We start from the raw sequence: 22626 nt of genomic DNA, 5'->3' as shown, positions 1-22626 counted from the left end.
ATTTTAGGCATGGAAAGCCAAGACACTCTGGCAAAAAAAAAAAAAAAAAAAAAAAAAAAAATAAACAAACACACACATACCACCAAACAAACCTAAACAAAAGATCTCTGCGAGTAAGATCCCAGTAGAAAGAACGGGCCATCAAAGAAGGAGGTACCTTTCTCTGAAGGGAGGAGAGAACTTCCACTTTGACTACGACCTTGTCTAAATAAGATCGAAGTCAGCGAAATCAAGAGGCTTCCATAGCCTTGGAAACTCATGACTAGAGCCTAGGGAAATTTCTGATGCTATAAACAAGAGTGTCAAATTGTTAAAGTCAACAACAGGAGTCACTGTGTACTTACTCCTTATGTGGGATCTCTGTCCTTAAAGTGTTGTCCAATGTGAATTAATGCTATAACTAGTACTCAAACAGAATTTTACACTTTATGTTCTGTGTGGGTGCAAACTGATGAAATCTTTACTTAATATATACTAAATTGATCTTCTGTATATAAAGATAATTGAAAATGAATCTTGATGTGAATGGAATGGGAGAGGGAGTGGGAGATGGGAGGTGGGGGTGGGAGGGAAGTTATGGGGGGGGAAGGCATTGTAATCCATAAACTGTACTTTGGAAAATTATATTTACTAAATAAAAGTTTAAAAAAATGAATTTTACACACACACACAAAAAAGAAGGCCTATTTAGTAAAATAATTACAGAAAACGTACCAAATTTGGAGCATGAAAGGGATGTCCAAGTACAGGAAGCACACAGAACTCCTAATAGATATGACCAGAAAAGCCCTTCATCATGGTACATTTTAGTCAAGCTTTCAATAGTAAAATATAAAGAAAAGATTCTAAACTGCATGAGAGAGAAATGCCAGATTACTTTCAGAGGATCTCCTAGAAGATTCACAGCTGATTTCCCATCAGAAACTACAGGCTAGGATAGAATGCAAAGACATAGTCCAAGTCTTATGAGAAAAAAAAATTGTCAACCCAAAATACTATACCCTGCAAAGCTCTCATTTATGAACAAATGTAAAATAAAGATCTTCTATAACAATCAAATTCATTTTACAAAAGATTCTTAAGGACATGCTACACACAGAAACACAGATAGCCATCACTATGAAAGAATATGAAGAATCTGGCTGATTACGGTGATTGACCAAGATTACACAGCCTCCAAGTGAAAACATGACTGGAACCTATAACTCTTGGTTCTTTATGCAATCCACACCCATTCGCCAACACTTTCTATTCTACATACAGCTGTCTATATACAGCATTATTGTGATAGCCATGTACAAAAAGTAGATGAACAGCTTTAATTAAGATTGCCAGGACATTGGTGCAGCTCTAGCCATTGCTGCCATTTCGGGAGGGAACCAGTGGATGGAAGACTCTCTCTCTCTCTCTCTCTCTGCCTCTGTCTCTCTGTAACTTTGCCTTTCAAATAAATAATCTTTAAAAAAGAAAAAAGAACAAAATGTCTAAAATGCTTATCTGACAGCAAGAAAGCAAGAAACTGTAAAAATCTATACGTCTAACTGTATATCTAGATACAAATACTGTCTAAACCAGCTTAAAAATGAGGAAATTAGAGATAGGCAGTTGGAATGGTGGTTAAGCCACCACTTGGGGTACCTATGTTGGAGTGCCTAAGTTCAAGTCCTGACTCTGGCTCCTGATTCCAGCTTCCTGCTTGTACACAGCCTGGTAGGCAGCAGCTGATGGCTCAAGTACTTGTGCCCTTGCCACCAGATGGGAGACCCAGATTGAGCACCTAATTTCTGACTTTGGCCTGGTCTAGCCCCAACTGTTGTGAACATTTGAGGAGTAAACCAGAGACTGAGAGATCTTTCTGTCTCTGTATTTCTACCTTAAAACAAATAATAATAATATAAAATGAGTAAATTAATTCTTCCTTCATGGCCCCTATACCAAAAGAAAATCCTTTGTATCTGTTTAGGAGCTATCCTCATGTAATATAATCTACTTCTATCAGAAAGAAATCATTCCAGTTTTGGCTTTCCCTTTTCATTCCACTTTGTTTCATTATATTCTCTCTGTGATTCAGGCCTAAAAAGGGAAAATCATTATAATCATTAGAAATCTTTCTTTTTTTCTTGATCTATGTCTGCTTATACACAGTAACATATGGCCTAACAATGCAATAAAAAGCATCTTAGTACAGTCAGGAGAAATGCCACAGAGAAAGAGAATTTGCTTTTGGATTTAAATAACAACTTTATAACCCCACACATATATTGACAGAATTATTTATTGGAATAACTCTTCCAAATTAGATGCAGAGCTGAAAAGTTATCTACTGCTTGTATATTATATAGTGGAAGGTGAATAAATTGGGTTGGTCCTATATGTCTATAATCTCAGTTCTGTGCAGGAAGGCAATTTGTGAAGGTTGGATTTAGGGAGCAGTAGCAGTCTGTGGTGAACAGAGCAGATACATTGCATTCAGATTTTAACTAATGCTACCTCTTCTCAGTGTGAAGCATGGAGAAGTCACATATCCTGACTAGACCCTCATTTGTAAAGGAAGTACCTGATCCAGAAGGTTTCTAGGAGTCTATCCCTAGCCTCTGCTGTTCTCTAACCTTCAAAACAAGGGCCAGGAACTGACCTGGGAGGCACAGAACTAATTTTCTTCCCATAAAACCAAGATGAAAGCGTCATTATTCCCACACTGCCAGACTCATCCTCAGGACTGTGAATATGTTCTTTCTTCCTCACCATCCTCTAGTCATCATCCTGCCTAGCTCTTCGCAGTGATCTCTTAATAGCATCTCCACATTTATTTCATCCTCCTCCATCCATTTATTCATAATGCCTTCAGTTATTGAATGCAGAAACCAGTCCCCGGTGAGGTTAGGAGACTTGCCCAAATCTTAGGCAAAATCTTAGGAGATTTGCCCAAGATTCCCCTGGGTTATGACCAGTGGACAATTTACTTAGTAAAAGCAATATTGTATTTAGAAAAAAAGTTTCAGAGATCCTATATTTAATGAATAGCATACTTTATAAATACTCCCATTAAAATATTTTAACTTAGAGTTGACATACAGAAGCACAACTCTTGCTCATCAAACAGTTGTTGAGTTAATTAATTTATTTTTATTTTTATTTATTTATTTTTTTTGACAGGCAGAGTGGACAGTGAGAGAGAGAAACAGAGAGAAAGGTCTTCCTTTACCATTGGTTCACCCTCCAATGGCCGCCATGGCCGGTGCACTGCGGCCGGCGCACCATGCTGATCCGAAGCCAGGAGCCAGGTGCTTCTCCTGGTCTCCCGTGGGGTGCAGGGCCCAAGCACTTGGGCCATCCTCCATTGCACTCCCTGGCCACAACAGAGAGCTGGACTGGAAGAGGGGCAACTGGGACAGAATCCGGCGCCCCAACCAGTACTAGAACCCGGTGTGCCAGCGCCACAGGCGGAGGATTAGCCTATTGAGCCGCGGCGCTGGCCGAGTTAATTAATTTAAAAGGGAGATGAAAAATGGAAGCATCAGTTTAAAGAATATTGTAGAATTTATCCAATTCAGCTAATCTTAAGTACAACTTGCCAAGACTGGTGAAAACAAAATAACTGCCAATTTAGACATCTCAAGAGGAGAATAACTACGGTTAATTTTTCAGAATAATTATTTTAACAGGAAACATGGGGGGAATTTTTGCCTCCTTTCATAAACTATTAAGCTAAATTACCTACAATTTTCATGGCAAAAAGAAATCTTTTTAGAAGATATATAACTTAAAGTAAGATAGTCATTTTTTCTCTAAATAAGTATAAAAATGTCCCCTAAAGACAATATGTCTTGTACAGTGTTGTTTATGTCAATCCCAACTTTTTGAAGTCTTTTCTCCCATCTGTTCCTCACCCTGCAACTTTCCACATAAATCACAGAAGAAATGTAATACTTTTATTATTACTCTTACACCCACTGCCTCATTCTTCTCTTATACACAAAGTGCTTACTGCCCATCCCACACATCTTAGAAGCTGCTGACCTTGGGAAGTACTATTTTCTAATTTCATTATATTTAAGTGTCTTGCTTAACCATATTAGAGAAATACTTTGAGAACAGAATAGTTCACCATCTTTTATGTTCTCCATTGCCAAGCACAATGGACCCTAAATAAAGATTGGTGAATCCTGTTAAACAATGACACCATAGCAAGGAGGGCAATACGCTACATGTAATGATGACACAACTGGAACCATTTTAGAGGGGAAGTCATCAGAGACATGAAAATGAACCCCACAATGATGCATCGCCTCATCTCTGTTACAATGGTTATGGTAAAGAAGTTATAAAGTCACAAATGCTGGTTAGGATGTAGAGAAAGAGGAACTATCATATATTGTTGTGGGATTGTAAATTAGTGCATCCACCATGGAAAACAGTAGGGGATTTCTAGAAAAACTGGAAATGTAGCTTCCATAACATCAAGCAAAATCCTAGCACTGGGTATATATGCAAAAGACACGGAATCACTGTATCAAGGAAATACCTGCTCCAAGAGATACCTGCATGTTCAGTGCAGTTCTCTTCACAATAGCAAAGACATGGAATTAACCAAGAAGTCCATCATCACATGGATGGCTAACATAAAATATGACCTATTTACACAATGGAATATGACTTGGTCATAATAAAAATGAAATTCTGTCTTTTGCAGCAAGATGGATGGAACTAGAGAACATCATGTTAAACTGATTAAGCCAGGCACAGAAAGAAAAACACCATATATTATCCCTCATCTGTAGGAGCTATACAAATCTCAATCTGAACACTGAATTGTGATTATTAGAGGCTGGGAAGGATTGGGGGCGATAGAGGCAGTTCAATCAGACTGAATTCAAAGGAGTAAGTTCCTAGTATTACATAATACAGTGGGGAGACCATAGTTCACAATAATCTCATATGTACTGTATGAATAAAGAAAACAAATTTCAGGCAAAGAAAGGGGAAATGCTGATTACCCTGCTTTGATCAGTATACACTGTATTCATATATTGAAATATCACACTGTAGGCCATAAATATGTATAAATATTATTAATAAAGCAGCATTTTAAAAGAAACAGCCTTCAAACAAGTCCTCTCGGATTAATAAGATCATGTGCAATTGGTTAAATAATTTGTTAAGCCCAGAAGGGAATTATAGAAAATTCAAATCTCTTAAATATCTGCTAGTTCTAAAAAGGTGACTGCTAAATCTGAGCTAAAATTTGATTTCTTAAGAAATTTCACCAATGATGCAAGGCAACATCTAGAATTGACACTACTCAGCTATGTAGAAAAACTCATAGTAAATTAAGTTCACATGGGGAAATTACAGAAGGAAATTTTTTTCTTTGGTTTCAAAAGGTAATTAAAAATATTATTCTATCTCCTTCACAGCAACTGCTTCAAATTCTTTCCTAAATTAGTGAAGTGCCCTAATGAGACCGGAGGTCGAAAGACAAGGCAACAGCAATGAGCAGCACTTGACAAGGACTTCAGTCATGCTGATCTTGAAATCATGGAGCAGCAAATCAATTCACTTACAGACTAACCATTAGAAATGTAATCAAAGTGCATGAAGTGCTCCTATGAATTGAGGACTGACATTCAAAGACAATGCTGACTAAGTATTTCTGAAACAAGGTAAAGAAAATTTTTGAATAAAATTACAGTAAGAAATAAGACTCTCCAGGGTTTGATGAATAGTCCAGTAGAATATACACAACTATGATCTAAGAAAGTTCATGTCGTACTTCAGTCCTCTACTGCAAGGTTTCCAGATACAATGAATTGAATAAAAATACTCTCAGCACAAAGACCAGGGGAATCAAAATAACATAGAAAATGCATATTGCTGAATTTCAAGAAATTGCATAAGAGGCAGTAGGAAAAGAGGGATCCAAAAGTAATAGCTATTCTGACAAAGGCAAACTTCAGAGTCAGTAGAATTTTACTTTTGAATGCATACTATAATGGAAGTAAAATTGGTGCTCTTGTAAGCTTATTTCATTTGATCAGCATGGTGTTACTTTTTAATTTAAACCTAAATTTTCTTAAAGAATATGTGAATTTACTAATATAAATACAATTTCTCCCACTTTATACTGTTGCATATACGAGTCTATCTTACGTATACATTAGCCATCTGGCCCCTAAGGCATTTTCTTGCTTACAAAAAGAATTAAATACATTTTATTGAGGCAGAGTCTTAAGCCAGAGTGACACCTCCATAATACATTAGCTGTAGGAACTGGAGTGAATAGAAAGAGGAGATGAAGAGGAGAAATGGTAAACACAAATGAATAGCAGTAGGTTAACACACATTATCTTTATTTTTGTTTGTATGCTTCAGATTTATAAAATGTCCCAAATCAAATAACTCTGTTAATGTTGGATGATAATTTAAATACCACAGAAAAGACTTTGTTGAGAATTTCAAATATAAGGGGAAATAGAGGATTTTTTCTATGTTGGATTGTTTTAATTACAAATTAATTGTTTTAAAAAATCTATCGCTTCCAATGCTTTGTTTCTGAGTACAGCACTACATGCACAAGATGAGGGTTGAAAAAACTCCTCTGCACTTGTACATCCTGGGAGATTGGACTCCTTCTGTGGTGGAATTGTGGGGAAGAAATTTCAGAAATATTTCAGAGTTTTCAGACGATATAAGATCTGCTATGGTTTGAATGTGGTTTATCCTCCTCTCAAAACTCATGTTGAAATTGGAATGCCTTTCAACATGAAATTGGAATTCATGTTGAAATTGTGGTGCTATTGGGGGGCAAGATTTTAAGAAGAGATTGGGTTGTAAAGAGAGATCAAGGGCATCCAGAAGGGACTAAGTCACCTTGTTAGCAAGTGAACCGACTCTTGTGTTCTGACTTTTCCACCAGTACCACTTGCCCTTCATCAGCAGAAGGTGAGCAGATGCTGATTCTGTGCTCCCAGCCTCCAGGAGACCAAAAAATAAAATTTCTGTTTTTCATAAACTTTCCAGTTTCAGGTATTCTGTTATAGCAAAAGAAAAAGTAATAGACCTCACCAATACTACCCTCTTCCCTTTCCTGTTGTCCATGTAGGATACTGCTGTCCTAAAATAATTGCTACAAATGGGTGAACATCAGGTGTCTTGGTGCTTTGGAAGTGCAGAAAAGCTGATAACCATTGCCTTGTGCTATCCAACAAAATGTATTAGAATAGCCAAAACAGTCTAAAAATAGAAGTCCATATGTGGTTCTTCACAAGAAACACTTGAAGAAAGCAATCTAATTTGCAAGAGTCTATAGTTTTTATGCACTTTGTTAGAAATTTTAAGATAGGTTTATTAGATTTTTAAATGTTATCCTCTTAAAACTTGAATTTATTATTTGCAATAGGAATATAGATACTCTCAGAGCTCTGGATCACAATGAATGGAGGTTTTCTTTTTCTATACAGTATTAATTTCTTTATCTAATACAATATTAACAGTGATTTTCCACTACTCTTCACCTGAAATTCAAAAGAATGTTTTGAGAAATGTAATTAAAGTAACATTTAGAATGAAATATGCTAGTACTATCCCCTGTCTTGTAGAATTATGATATAAGTAGAAAAACTAGAAAATGTCCAATGTTGCCAACGTTGCATTTTTTATCCTCGGTTATTCCTAGGACTTAAGTTGCCCAGTGGCTCTTTTCCTACTGTGAATAAAGAATTAGTCATTGCTCTGGTAGTATATGGAAAAAGGAATAAGGAGGGAACAAGTAGAGTGGGGGAGAAAAATCTCTCCTGGAATGAAAAAGCCATTGTTTAGCTTTCAACTTTAATGCAGAGTTAAGCAATATGATAAAATCCAAGAACATATTGATGCTGAAAGTCATGAAAAGTAATAGCTGTTTAGATATTCTATAATCTATTCCACACATCAGCAAAGCCTGGCTGATGTAGGGAATATAGCTTCTCATGCTTTGGATCACAGAATGAAAAAGGATTCTGTACTAGAAAAGTGAAGAAGTTTTCCCACCTAATAAGGGCTGTTTCCAGGCTGTGGGGAGAAGTTTCAAGAGGATTCAGAGAAAAATCAGGGAGAATTATGTGTTAGTGTGGGGCTTTTGCATTATGTCCTCCATGTTTTAAGATTGAAACCAAATAGAGGAGGTGATAGAAATGTCTAGATATATTTGGAACTTCGAAAGTAAAAGAGGGTTTTTTCCTATTTCTAGATTAGAAATGTAGATGGGGAAGGCTTCATAGCATGCTTCAAGATACCCATATAGGAAGCAACAGAGTTTACACTGCATTGCAATATATATAGGCAACAGTCACCTGACTGTGACCCCGAGAAGACTGACCCCACTCTGCTTGAACCTAGGGGAGACTTTAAATGCTCTTGTGTGCACAAGGACCAAAGAAGTAGCTAAGGACTTGTAGGAGGAGACCATGAAGTCAGTCTTCATGAGGAAGGGTAGGAATCTCCAAAGTAAGATTAAGGATAACCAGTCAAGCTGGGAACAGCTGTTGCATCTGAGTAAACCTAAGTGGATGCTAGGGAGGACAGTAAGCCTAAGTGTCAGTAAGAGAGGACAGATACAGGCCAGGGAGAACAATGAGAGTTCCTTTATTATCACAACCTGGGAATCATCGCTATGCTTTGCTTTTGATAGAACAACTAGCTAGAATAGCTATGAACCTCAGCAAACGGTATAGCAATGTTACAGGTGGATTCCCTAGACCACTCATAAGGCTGTTAAAGGATAAACTATGTGAAGGTAAAATCATGACACTCCTTCAAATAACAAAAGCATATTGCTGAATTTTTTTCCAACTTATTAAAGAGGGAATGATAAAGATGCTAGTATCTGTTCAGGGGAGAAGTTGAAGAAAAGTAGTATATATAGGCAGTCAAGAAGTTTTAAAAGAATTTGCTAACAGATACAAGACTTACTATTGTCCTATTGGACCAAATTATTGGAGCTATCTTTTCTACAGAACAGAAATCAATTACATTACTGTTGGACAAAATTCATTTCATAGTTTGTCAAGAATCACTTACAGAATTACTAGTTTCCTGCATGTCCCTTTTCAGGGTTATCAAATAAGCCAGTCAGTAAAACATAAAGTACACATGATGACAATCCACACCTCTCTACTGAGGGAATTCATTCAGCAATCTCTTTGACCTACCTTTAAATCTTGCAGTTTTTCCTGGGAGTTCATGCCACTAATCAGCTAAAGAGCTGAAGTCAGTAGAACTCCTGACTGGTCACCTCCCCCTGATATCACAAAAGTACGGTAGCTTTTTTTTTTTTTTTTTTTTTTTTGACAGGAAGAGTTAATGAGAGAGAGACAGAGAGACAGAGAGAAAGGTCTTCCTTTCCGTTGGTGCACCCCCCAAATGGCCGCTACAGACAGCACACTGCGCTGATCTGAAGCCAGGAGCCACCTGCTTTCTCCTGGTCTCCCATGCAGGTGCAGGGCCCAAGCACTTGGGCCATCCTCCACTGCACTCCCGGGCCACAGCAGAGAGCTGGACTGGAAGAGGAGGAACCAGGACAGAACCCGGCCACCAACCCAGACTAGAACCCAGTGTGCCAGCGCCACAGGCAGAGGATTAGCCAAGTAAGCCACAGTGCCAGCCAAGTACGGTAGCTCTTAGAGAAAACAGAAAACCCCAGGAAGAAAGGAGAAGAGAAATCCAAGGCACAGATTACACATCGGGATGAAGGGGCATTGAGCTAAGGAACTAAATTCAAAACGAGAACTGACTGTGTTACTTGGGGTTAGTCCAATTAAGCTTCTCATCTTCAGTAGATACAGCACTTTAGAGCTAACTTATGTGGGTACGTTAGGGTAAAGATAACTACATACCTCTGGCTTTGGGTTTCCATGCAGGGATGGTTATGTTGTTGGTTGTTGGCCCTTCCTTTGACTCAGTCTTTCTCAAAGGAAAAGAAACATGAGCCGAATGATTCATCCCTTCTGGGATCTGTATGTTTGGAAATGCCCTGAGAAGGAAAGAAAAAGATTTTTTTCTCATCCATATTAGGTCCTTATAACAAAACAAAAGCATACTCTGTTCTTGAATGCAAGTTTTATGTGATACGGGAGTCTTTGTAAGTAAATGAAGACCCAAAGAAACAGTTAAACTTGAGTGTTATTTATTGTAAGGTTGAGGAAAAGTAAATAGCTGTGGAGAAATGTGTAGGGTAAACACGTATGATCTAATGACAGTAAACTGGGGAAACGTTAAAAAGCCTATTGTAGTTCAGATTGTCCTCTGTGTCACTGTGTCTTCAGAGGGGATGTCCCTGTTTCCTGGGTATGTGTCGCTCCCCCATTCGCGGAGGAACGACACTGGACCCTGCGCTGATCTTTTGTCTGCCCGGCTCTTCCCAGGTTAGCTGCCATTCCCTCACTCACGGAGGAACGACGCCGGCCCAGGTTAGCTGCCGGCCCCCCGCCTCCGTGGATGGGCGGCACCCCCCCCCCCCCCGCTGCTTTTCCCGCTTCCACGGAGGAACGACACAGGACCCTGCGCTGTTCTTTTGTCTGCTCGGCCCTCCCCGGGTTTGCTGCTGGTTCTTCCCGGGTTGGCTACCATCCCTTCCACCTCCATGGAAGGGCGGTTCCCCCTGCCACTTTCCCCACTTCCGTGGGGGAGCGGCACACCGCCAGCTGGCTCCCTCGGGGGCTGCTCAGGTGTTCCCTTTAGATGTTCCCAGTGCATGGTGTCTCTCTCCTCCTTTATAGTCCTCTTCCACCAATCCCAACTCTGCTACCCACACGCCGAGCACGCTGCTCTCCTCCAATCAGGAGCAGGATCAGCACCTGCAGCTTATCAGTCAAACTGATGAGGCAGCTGCGTAGAGGTTGTTTGCTCCCTCAGCGCCATACTGTGGGAGAGCAGATGCATAGAATAAGTCTTAATTCCAGTAACTTAGTCTAGTCTCAGTTGCTCCCCACAGGTATGGGATTGCTACCTCTCAGTTGACAGTCTTATGGGCTGCTTAAGGGGAAGGCCAGGACGTCATTCCTGCATATGCCTTTTCTCAGATCCCTTCTGCTTAAGATATTAAATCCTGTCTTTTGCCAAAAAAAAAATGCAACTGGAAATCATTACACTTGAAATAAGCCATCCCCAAAAGACAAATACCATATGTTTTCCCTGATCTATGGTAAGTAACACAGTATCTAAAATGTAAAATGCAATGTATAGGAGTGAAATTTACATTTTGAGATGTGATGATTGCTTATAGCTCTTGACTATTGAGGAACAGTGTTTTCTCTTCATACTATTTGTTGAACTCTTTACTTGGTGTAGGATTAAACTTATGAGCATAAAGTAAACTGAAAATTGACCTTTGTAGAAATTCAGCATGGGAATAGGAGAGGGAGGAGGAAGAAAGCTGGGAGCATGGTTTGGAGGGAGGGTGCAGTATTACTATGTCTCAAATTTGTATATATGTATGTATGTATATATGTATATATGTATGTATGTATATATGAAATGTATATATACATTTGTATATATGAAATGCATGAAAATTGTATAACTTAAATAAAATTTTTGAAAAACAATATTATTTAATCTTCACCACCACTGTATGAGGTTGAAACTTGCAATTAAATCTGATATGTAAATAAAGAGCATGGCACAGCAAAAAAAAAAAAAAAGAAAGATGCTCAATATGCTAAGGAGTTATATGTTGAGGTACTCTATGAACCCCACCACTCTGCACATGTATCCATGGCTGGATAAGCGTCTCTCTTGTTCAACAGTGAAATATAAAAGCCCTACTGAGGTTACACATTTGCACCACATCCTCTAATCTAAGATTTATTAATCATATAACTAATACTTTATTTTTTAGTTATTTTTTATTTTTCACATATTTGATAAGTATCTTTCAATTTTTCCTGAAAATAAGCTAGGAGAAAAGTATTATTTATTGGCTTCCTAAAACCTCAACAATTACATTTTTGTACAGTCAAGTTTGAGACTAAAAAACACAAAGGAAAAAACTTTGATGTAAGAATTCCAATGCATAGTTTTAAATTGGCAGGCAGAAGACACACAGAAGATTAAAAAAAAGGCCATTCTCCTAATTGTCAAGTCCTATAAGTTTCTATACTTATTTTGTCTTCTCTAGCATTTGATAATTATAAGCATCACGTTCTTAGAAAATCATTCCTTCTGAAATTACTTTATATGAAAATAAGAAAGAAATAATAAAATGTTTATTTAGTGGAATTAAGTTAGAAGGTAAGAAAACAAAGATGACTAAGAGATGAACTATCTTCACAGATTTTCATCTTAAATGAGACAATGCAAGAAACAGATATGTCATAAAAATGAAATAGTAAATAATGTACCATAGGAATAATAAGTGAAGGCTGATTTTGTTCTTTCTTCAGTTTCTGTAAATCTTCCTTTTTCTAATTACTTACTTTCAATAGTTCACTGTCAAAACATTTTATAGAAAAAAATTGTATTCACTTGTTATAAAACTTGGCTTTATAATGTGGAAGAAATATTGTGACAGAAGACTTCATACAATATAAAATGCAAATGGTACCCTACTCCAAAACTATTCTGAAACTCACATCAAATACTATGTTTTAACTTTTTAACATACAAGGAAAAAGTGGTTAGAAGTTGCAAATAACTGACTTTTCAAATATTGCAATTCATCTTAAGACTTTTAAGTTACCTGCTAAAAAGTATAGCATGTGAAGCTAACTCATAAACCCACAGTTTAAAAAAAATACTTTTATATTCACATGGTGAAAATTTATAATTCTTCTCAAATAGGAAGGTATACAAAATGTGCATGGAGTTAAAGATAAGTTTATTCAGGTGCGAAGAATTTTGAAATCCATGCATCTTTTTTTCATAATATGCATGTCCATGAACTCCTTGAAGACATCTCACATATTTATTCATTCAATTATCAAATTTGAAAAGTAGTAATTTGGGGGATTAAATATATCATCTTTGTTTTTATATTTATCTGTGACAATTATATTTCAAACTAGTTGTCATTTTGGACTCTCTAGTTGAAGTTTTGGGCAGATTTTTTTTTACAATGATTAAGATGCTTCTGTCACTCAGTTCATATTTTCCTTCAAATCACATCATAGAGCTTACAAATTAAATAATATATAGTTAATTTACTTGATTAAAATAAATAAAAACTGTCCATTTTAATTTATAATTTTATTATTATATCCTAAAATATACCTTTATTATCAAAACTAATTATCAAATTCTGAGTATCCTTCTGAGTCCTTATTCTGGAGTTTTGTAAAGGCAACATAAAGGTTATAGTAAGATTTTATAAAATTTTGTGGGGCCTGTTTCTTGAGCTGCCTTGCTCATAGTGGGTTTTATTTCCCCCACGACAATGTCCCTGTCAAATGTGGAGAAACTAGGAGAGGAAGCCTGACACACACAGCAGGTAATACAGGTTTATTTGCCAACACTGAGCACATAAGAAAGGTCCTGATTTCTGAACAATTACTAAGAGATGAAAGGGGAAGCATCTTTCAAAGCCCAGGAAATAAGATCTCAAGAGATCCTCAGTGAGTCAAGAGTCACCATGGAAATTCATCAACTATGAAACAAGTGGGCTCCATGAAAGCCATGGCAAGAATTGTGGCTATACACCTGGCTGCCCACTGTAAGAAAAACAGCAGCCCACATGGACAGATTAACTGCATCAGAAACACTTTGATGGGGCTGTCTTTGTGAGGAGGGGGAGTGGTGGAAAGAGCTAGGATTTAAAACACAGGGGAAGTTGGATATGTTTCATTCACTGTGAAAAAAATATTGTACTATTACATACTAGAAATGCTATGACGGGGGAAGCTCAGTGCTTTTTCAGATTGTGACAGGTGCATCATACTAACACAGGATGTTAACTGGGAAGCTGAGTATGGGGGCATATGAGAAATCCTTTTTGTACTACTTCACAATTTTGTTTTGTAAATTTAAAACTATTTTAAGGTTAAAAGTTATTTTTTAAAGAAAAAAACTCAATCGGTTTGGGAGAAAGCAAAACAGAAATAGTGACCTGAGAAGGCACTCCTGGCTCTGTGTTCTTGGGCAATTTAACCTGAGATACATGGTTTCATTTGTGAAATGTTTTCAAGCCTCCACATTAGATTTGTGAGACTATTTACGATATGAATGAAAAATGCTTATTACAACTCCTGCTACTTACAGTCAATAAAGACCATGTATGCTTTTTACGTGTATAATGTGTAGCAGCTCAAGAAGCAAAAGTAAACAGGTAACTTGAGAGAGTCCTTCGTCACAGCTCGGCTCTCCTAGCTTCTGTTTGTAAGTTATTTGTGAATGAATTATCATAGAAAAGGAGAACCTTCTCTTCTATCCTTCCAAGTAAAGCTGTTCACCTCAACTGCAAAACTCTACTTTCAATTCTCCAGATAAGATATTCACCATGAATGGACACAGCAAATAAAGACTAAAGTTCACCCAAAAGGTACCAGAAACCCAACAACACACTATTTGCTCAAATGGGACAGCTATAAAAATGAGATAAATTATACATAATGGATCAGGAAATCTATGAATATCCAAGAGTAACAGGTACTAGTCTGTGAGTTGGAAACCTGTATGGCTATTCTCACATACCAGCCAAGAAGAAAATATCTGATACCCTGCACATGCTGCTAGAAGGTGGATTTAAACCTAAGTAGAAATACTTCATCGAGTCAGACCAATTGATTTTTATAGACTGTTTTATTTTTAAATATCTTCATTAATAAATAACACAGGTACATTGTTATGAGGTATAATGAAATATTTTGACACAAACTCATAAAGCATAACCCTGAAATGTCCAATTCAAAGCTCAGACTAAATTTGACAGGTCAAGATTTTTTTGTTTTGTAAAGATTTATTTCTTTTGGAGCTGGCACTGTGGCATATTGGGTAAAGCCGCTGCCTACAGTGTCGGCATCCCATATAGGTGCTGGTTCGAGTCCCGGCTGCTCCACTTCCCATGCAGCTCTCTGCTATGACCGGGAAAACAGCATAAGATGGCCCAAGTCTTTGGGCCCCTGAACCCATGTGGAAGACCTGGAAGAAGCTCCTGGCCCCTGCCTTAGGATCGGTGCAGCTCCAGCTGTGGCAGCCAACTGGGGAGTGAACCAGCAGATGGATGACTCTCTCTCTGCCTCTCCTTCTCTCAGTGTAACTCTGACTTTCAAGTAAATAAATAAGTCTTTAAAAATGATTTCTTTTATTTGAAAGGCAGAGTTAAAGAGAGAGACAGAGATTGCCCATCCACTGGCTCATTCCCCAAATGGCCGCAACAGCCAGAACTGGACCAATCCAAAACTAGAAGCTTCCTCTGGGTCTCCCACGTGGGTGCAGTGCCCCAAGTACTTGGGCCATCCTCTGGTGCTTTCCCATGCATATTAGCAGGGAGCTGGATTGGGAGTAGAGCAACCAGGACTTGAACCATGGCCTATATGGATGCCAACACCACACATAGCGACTTTACCCACTACACCACAGCACCAGCCCCTTGGCAGGTCAAGTTTATGCTGTTCAACATCTAGCATAATTCAGGCCCAAATTATGGCAAACAGATTGTCTCACATGGCATTTTCACACAATTTAAGGTGGTTTTTATTGCTGTGTTGAGACAAATAAACAGGTTTAGTGTGAGGTCAACTGGACAAAGTGCAGGGATGCAATAGCAGTGTGTGTCTTTGTTATGGGCGGGGTATGGGCCTGAATTAATTTTCCAGATTCTTGCCTTTTAATTAGAGACAAAACATGGCATGCAGTGTCACAAACTTTATCTACAAAGTCAGAAGAATACACAGGCCTATTAGGGCTTTATTTGGGGGGAGTGGGGCCAAAGAAAGGAAATTCTCATACCCTGTTCTGCTCATACTGAGTCAACGTGGAGGAGAGAGAGAGCTTCCACTCTTTCTAGCTTTTCATGCGCTTAGAAAAATGGAAGTGTTTACATGGTATCACCCCCATGTCCCAGGTAAGAGGAGATACTTCCCGGGGAGGGGTCCCCTGACTGACAAGTAAATGAATGTGGCAACACAGAGGAGGTGGAACTTCCAGCTCATGAATTTAAAATTATCTGTCTAATCTATATCACATCATCTCCACCTCAGAGACTCCTGACTGTTATTCTTAAGGGGATGCTGAATCACGTAGACTCATAATGTCTTCTATAGTTACTTCCTGCTGATTATATATGCAGACCCTGCTGGTCTGGGGTCCCAAAATCCCTTCCTACCTCACCTAAGGACTCCATTTCCTGAGCTGGAGAATTTTCAGTCCGTGCTGATGGCTACATCCCTCCGTGGTCATCATTATTATCAATCAGCAAGCGCAAAACTTGCAAGTGGAGTGCCATTTATGATGCAAAGAATATATTTTATTATTTCTCATATAGTGGGTGGTGATAGGCTATAAAATCATTTAGCCTGAGTATACAGATTTTTAAAGGTGGCAGATTCCATCAATCACTGCAAATGTTTCTCCTTGTCCTATTAATATGTATTCCAAGGCCTGTCGATAAAAGCTGGTGTGATGTGTAAGTCAGATTGTCAGGTTTTTAACATAGACACATCTTTTGAGTTTACCTGTGAAGACTCGAGAGATAGAAGTTTAATCCTTGACAAACGTACTCAGCTTGGGATCCCCTGTTGTTTCACTGGGCTAGGCATGCTCAGTAGCACCTGGTAGATTCCCTTCCATTTAGGCTGCAACTGGTTTGAAGGGGATCCTTCCTTTCAAGTTTTTAATAAAACTAAATCTCCTGGGGAAACAGGCTGCTCATGAGTCTTAGGATCCGGCACTGGAAGAACTTTATTACCATACTCTATCATAGCCTTCTGTACCTGGCCTAAATGGATAATATACTTTATCTGATCTTAAATTTCTGAATCAAACAGCATGTCAGAGGTGAGAAAAGACCTTCCATACAGCATCTCATATGGGCTAAGCTTTCGGGCAGTCTTGGGTGCTAATCTCATCCGGAGAAGGGCAAGAGGCAATAGTAGAAGTAACATTTCTGAGGTCTCCTGGCAAAGCTTGAGCATCTATTACCTGAGTAAGACCCACTGCGGTCTAATCTGCCTTTCTAACTCCTGCCTTCATGTAACTACTGCCATCAGTAAACCACTCAACATCTGGATTCTCCAGAGGCTCATCTCATAGGTCAGGTCTACTAGAATACACTTGTTCTATAGTTTCTACACAAGAATGAATTAACTCTCCAATACCCTCAGGTGGCAACAGAATTGCTGGGTTCAGGACATGGTTACCTCAGGCAAAGCCAACAACAGAGCCTAATATTTTGTGAAATACCCTCCTGTTAGCCATTGATGTCTTTTAATTTCTAAGGCCCCTTGCACCTGGTGTGGCCTAAAGCCAGCTTGGTAGGTTCCTCCACCAAGAGTGCTACAGCAGCAACAGGCTTTAGGCATGCAGTACACCGTCTGGCCACTGAATCTAGCTATTTAGAAAAACAGGGGGGCTGGCGCTATGGCGTAGCGGGTAAAGCCACCGTATGCAGTGCCCGTTATATCTTAATGTTAGCCGTCGCAAAGCACACTGGACACCGGAGTAAGGGAAAGGGTTTATTGGGGAACACCCTACAGACCAGAGTGAAGGGGCGGCGAAGGAAAAAGAGAGAAGGAGACTGTGAAAGAGAGACAGAGGAGGGAGAAGAGAGAGGAGAGAAGCCAAGAGAGGCCAAGAGAGCGCAGGAGAGAAGGGCCAAAGCCAAGAGCCCAGAGGAGGAGGCTAGAGAGAGGAACCGAGAGAGAGCAGGATAGAAGGGCCAAGAGAACACGTGTGCAGGAACAGGCCCTTTTAAAACTTTGCCTGAGGGCGGGCAGGGAAGCAGGAACAGCGAATCCCATTAGGATGGGGGTGGAGCCTGGTCAGGTAGCTGGGCCATGCAGCCACCTGGCTACAACTGCGCCGGTTTCCTAACAGTGCCAGCATCCCATATGGACGCTGGTTCAAGTCCTGGCTGCTGAACTTCTGATCCAGCTCTCCTCTGTGGCCTAGGAAAGCAGTAGAAGATGGCCTACGTCCTTGGGCCCCCACACCCGCGTGGGAGACTTGAAAGAAACTCCTGGATCCTGGCTTTGGAACAGTACAGCTCCAGTGGGTGCAGCCAACTGGGGAGTGAACCAGCAGATGGAAGCCTTCATCTCTTTCTGCCTCTCCTTCTCTCTCTGTGTAACTCTGACTTTCAAATAAATAAATAAATCTTTTTAAAAAAAAAAGAAAAATAGGCTACTGGTCATGGAAGTGGACCCAATTTCTGAGTCAGTACTCCTAGAGCAACCCCTTGCTTCTCTGCTATAAACAAGGTGAATGGCCTACTCAGGTTAGGGATTCCTAATGTTGGAACTTCCCTTAAAAGCCCTTTAATTCTTTGGAATGTCTTTTGTAGCTACCCTGTCCAGCAGAGTGTGTCTGTGTCAGGACCTTTTAAAATTTCCTACAAAGGCTTGGCTATTAACCCAAATCCTGGAATCCATGTTCTATAGAATCCTGCCATTCCCAGCAATGTCCTTAGCCATTCTTTTTTCTGTCTGTGGTGATGCCATACATAGAATACTTTGCTTTTTCTTGACTGAATAACACACTTTCCTAGGGTTAGAATATATCCCAGGTAATCTACCTCTAGTTTAGAAATGTGAGCTTTTGTTGGAGAACTCTGCATTTTTGTTTTCTTAGATTCTGGGTTCAATGGGATGCAGAAGAAAGTATCCCTTAGGCAAGGGTTTAGCACACAATAGGATGCATGGAGCAACTGCCTTATCAACAGCCCTGAGGTCTTTAACCATTTTATACTCTCCATTTGACTTTAAAGCTGGCAAGTATTATAGAGAGAATGACACAGAACCAAGAATCCATGTTTGAGAAACTTAATTAACTTTAAATTACCACCTAAGGATAATAACAAATCTCTTAAACATAACTAAAACTTATGAGACATAAGAATATCCTATACATAACACACTAAAACAAAGTTAATGAAATCAGTGATCATCAGAGGCTCTTGACATGAGCTGCTAATGCTATGGAAGCTTTTTGAATACACAAATTCCATCAGTATTTCAGCCAAGGCCATGAGCAAAGTGGAAGTCCTCTCCTCCCTTCATAGATGAGTACATCCTTCTTTGATGACCCTTTCTTTCCACTGGGACCTCAACCACAGATGTCCTTTATATAGGACACTTTTCATACCAGTGTCCTGGCTTTCCATGCCTGGCTCTTGTGGGCTTTTCAGCCAGACCAGAATGCCTTATGGGCTGATTCTGAGGCCACTAAGTGTTACTTACAGCAACTGTCATTTTATGAGTCTGCTGTATGGACTGCCTCCCATGTTGGAGCATTTTCTTTTTTAAATCCTATTATTACTAAACACTTAATCCTATGTATATGATCATTAAACACTTAAAATGTTACTTTTACCATCTAGCCCATGAGAATTTAGGATCCCATGACAAGTTTTCAAACAGTACCCTTAGAAGTGAGTCCATAGGAATGTATGCAGAACTATACAGCTAAAACAATCTCTTTTTAAAGCCTGAGAAGATCTTCACAAACCTTATTAAGCATGTGATTTGGATACATTGCATTAGCTATAATTCTGACACCTTACAGTCTCCATTTGTACACAAAATGGGGTTCATTATTTTACTAAGCCCATTGAGAGAGCTCTCAAATTTTTTCTTTCTCTTTTTTTAATAAACCATCAAAGAGCCAAACTATCATACCAAAACACAAAGAAAACAATGCCTGGTTCAAGATGAAGCCTAGGAAGAATCACCTTGCCTGAGATACTGAACCCCAAGAGACCAAAGGGAAAATTGCCTGGTCCAAGATGAAATCTCAGAAGGCCCACCATGTTTGGGATACCAAACCCCAGGAGGCAAAGAGAACCAGTCTAAAGCTAAAAAACACAAAAAGGCCAAAATCACTCCACTAATCAGGCATGCAGCATGTGACTGGCCAAAGGGCTGCCATTTTGGGGCGGAGTCTGTGACCCATCTTCCAGTAGCAACAGAAGTCCTCATGGTGTCCTCCTAGTTGGCAACCATGTGTTTTTACTGGAAACCGCCATTTGGGGGTGGAAGTCCCAAACTTCATCTCAGGAAATGGACCCTCCGCCATGTTTGGACTCCCACTTCCTGAGACCATGTTGTTACTAGGCATCAGAACTGGGTTTTTGTTTGTTTGTTTTTCAGTTTGTACCACCCAAAACTGGCAAATGAAAAGTCACTCTAGCATTTCTGATTTTAAAACAAAAACCTGAGGCAAACCCATTGTCAATAACCATGAAATCCTTCTGTATGACTGAAAGGCTTAAGTTTTAGCTTTCCCAAGTACATACATTATTCTTAAAAATACATCACAAGCCAGCACCCCGGCTCAATAGGCTAATCCTCCACCTAGCAGCACTGGCACACCGGGTTCTAGTCCCGGTCAGGGCGCCGGATTCTGTCTCAGTTGCCCCTCTTTCAGGCCAGCTCTCTGCTGTGGCCAGGGAGTGCAGTGGAGGATGGCCCAAGTGCTTGGGCCCTGCACCCCATGGGAGACCAGGATAAGTACCTGGCTCCTGCCATCGGATCAGCGCGGTGCGCCAGCCACGGCGGCTATTGGAGGGTGAACCAATGGCAAAGCAAGACCTTTCTCTCTGTCTCTCTCTCTCACCGTCCACTCTGTCAAAAAAAAAAAAAAATCACAAACATCTTGAAAGAATTTAAATATCAGGATAAAGAAATTATGGTATATATACACTATGGAGTACTACTTTGCTGCAAAAAAATAAATTAAATCCTGTCTTTTGCAATAAGATGGTTGAAACTGGAAACCATTATGCTTACTGAACTAATCCAGTCCCAAAAAGACAGATATTATATTTTCCCCTGATCAGAGGTAATGGATAGAATCCCTGAAATACAATGTATTAAAGTGAAATAGATAATTTGAGAATCGATAATGGTTTATAGCCCTTCTTTCTTGTTGAGGAACAGTATTTTGTTTTGCCTCTTTTTCCTCTTCATACTATTTGTTGAAATCTTTCATTTATAGACGTGTTAACTATATGAGCATTAAGTGTACTAAAAAAAGATTATTGTAAAAATTAAGAGTGGGAACATGAGAGGGAGGGGGAAGAAGGGTTGGGGCATGGGTGGCAGGTAGTGTGGGGGAAGTTCCACTATGTTCCTACAACGGTAAAAAGGAAATATATGAAACTTGTATAACTTAAATAAAATACATATGATTAAAATTTTAAAAAACCGTGGAAGTTTAAACAAAAAAAGAATTTAACTATCAGCAAACACTTGTAAACTGGCCCCTTTTCTTCTTGCCTGTTCTCCCTACTTCCATTAACCCTAGCATGTTGTGTTGGCTTTTGCCCACCCAAAGCCACCTAGATTACGAACATAAAATACGTTAACATTTGCATCTTAGCTTTACAGACTTCCATTTCCAAGGCAGGAAAGTGCTCTGCTGCTTCTGAAACCAAAACCAAAATCAAAACCAAACCCCAAATCGAACCCGCAACCGCTTGATCTCTAAGGCTTCCGAAAGCTGAAAACCGCCTCAGCTGCGTTTCCGGAGAAAAAAGGAATTGCACGTTTGATGAGGTAAAAACCCCGCGCGTTTGTTTAGCAAATATTTGGGGGAGAATGGGGCTAAAGAAGTGGAATTATCATACCCTCCGTTCCTCCTGGAGGCCACCTGGAGGAGAAGGCGGGCTTCTGCTCTTCCTAGTTTTTCAATACACTAGAAAAAAACGGAAGTGTTTACGTGGCACCACGCCCAGGTCCCAGATAAGAGGCGGTACTTCCGGGGGAGGGGTCTCCTGAGTGACAGGTAAAGGAACAAAGCAACACAGAGCTAAGGAGGTGTAGCTTCCAGCTTATTAATTATAAAATTATCTATCTAATCTTTACCATATCATCTTGAGCATAGGAAGAGGAGTGGAATCACAGTTCCCACGTATTTGACATTTCCGATCCAGGCTGCACTTGAAAAAGGAGATACTGCAAATTTTTTGGATCTTGAGAAGTACAATAGTAACTTAGAGACAGAAAATACAGAGGAACTATCATTAGAGAAAGTGGAGTCAAAAATGAATGGGGGCAGTCTCATCTCAGGATCCGAGGACTTATTCAAGAGCGGCTTGAGAGAAGTACTGTCCAATGGAGCTGCGTGAGAAATGAGAACTGTCAGCTTTTGTACTGGTGTGCCAGGCGTCGCTCAGGAGTAACAGATGTGTGTGACATAAAGGTAGAATCATCAACTGAAGATTAATGGATTCACACTTCAGAAACTTGGGCTTTCTCACAATTATCTGTAGTTCCCCAACTACAAGACAAATTATGAAAAATTAAACTCTTGGTCTTTCCCATATTTAAAGTAATTTTTTCAGAAGGACTAATACTTAGAAAAGGATAAAGGAGTCCTTTTATTCTAGCAGGTCCAAAAATTTGAGTTTCAGATATCTAATAAGGTATAAAATAAGTCTTATGAAAATCTTGTTTAGAGGAAGAGCCAATTTTAAATATTCTCAAAGATAGTCACACCGCT

General features: G+C 39.4%; 1 long non-coding RNA gene across 2 annotated transcripts in view; it reads right to left on the bottom strand.

The window, feature by feature from the left end:
- Positions 1–21885, bottom strand: part of LOC103348310 (uncharacterized) — a 78966-nt gene extending 57081 nt beyond the window's left edge. For both annotated transcript variants that reach the window (XR_016216168.1, XR_016216169.1), the window contains exons 1-2: positions 21752–21885; positions 9873–10009 (exon numbers count right to left, since the gene is read on the bottom strand). This is a non-coding gene — a long non-coding RNA (uncharacterized LOC103348310). The remainder of the gene's footprint in view (positions 1–9872; positions 10010–21751) is intronic.
- Positions 21886–22626: the final 741 nt, after the last annotated feature.

This window comes from Oryctolagus cuniculus, chromosome 11, assembly GCF_051225735.1.
Source record: "Oryctolagus cuniculus isolate XC-2025 breed Fujian yellow rabbit chromosome 11, ASM5122573v1, whole genome shotgun sequence".
Taxonomy (NCBI): Eukaryota; Metazoa; Chordata; class Mammalia; order Lagomorpha; family Leporidae; genus Oryctolagus; species Oryctolagus cuniculus.
The sequence above is the reverse complement of the archived record's forward strand: the minus strand, read 5'-3'. Positions and strand labels throughout refer to the sequence as shown.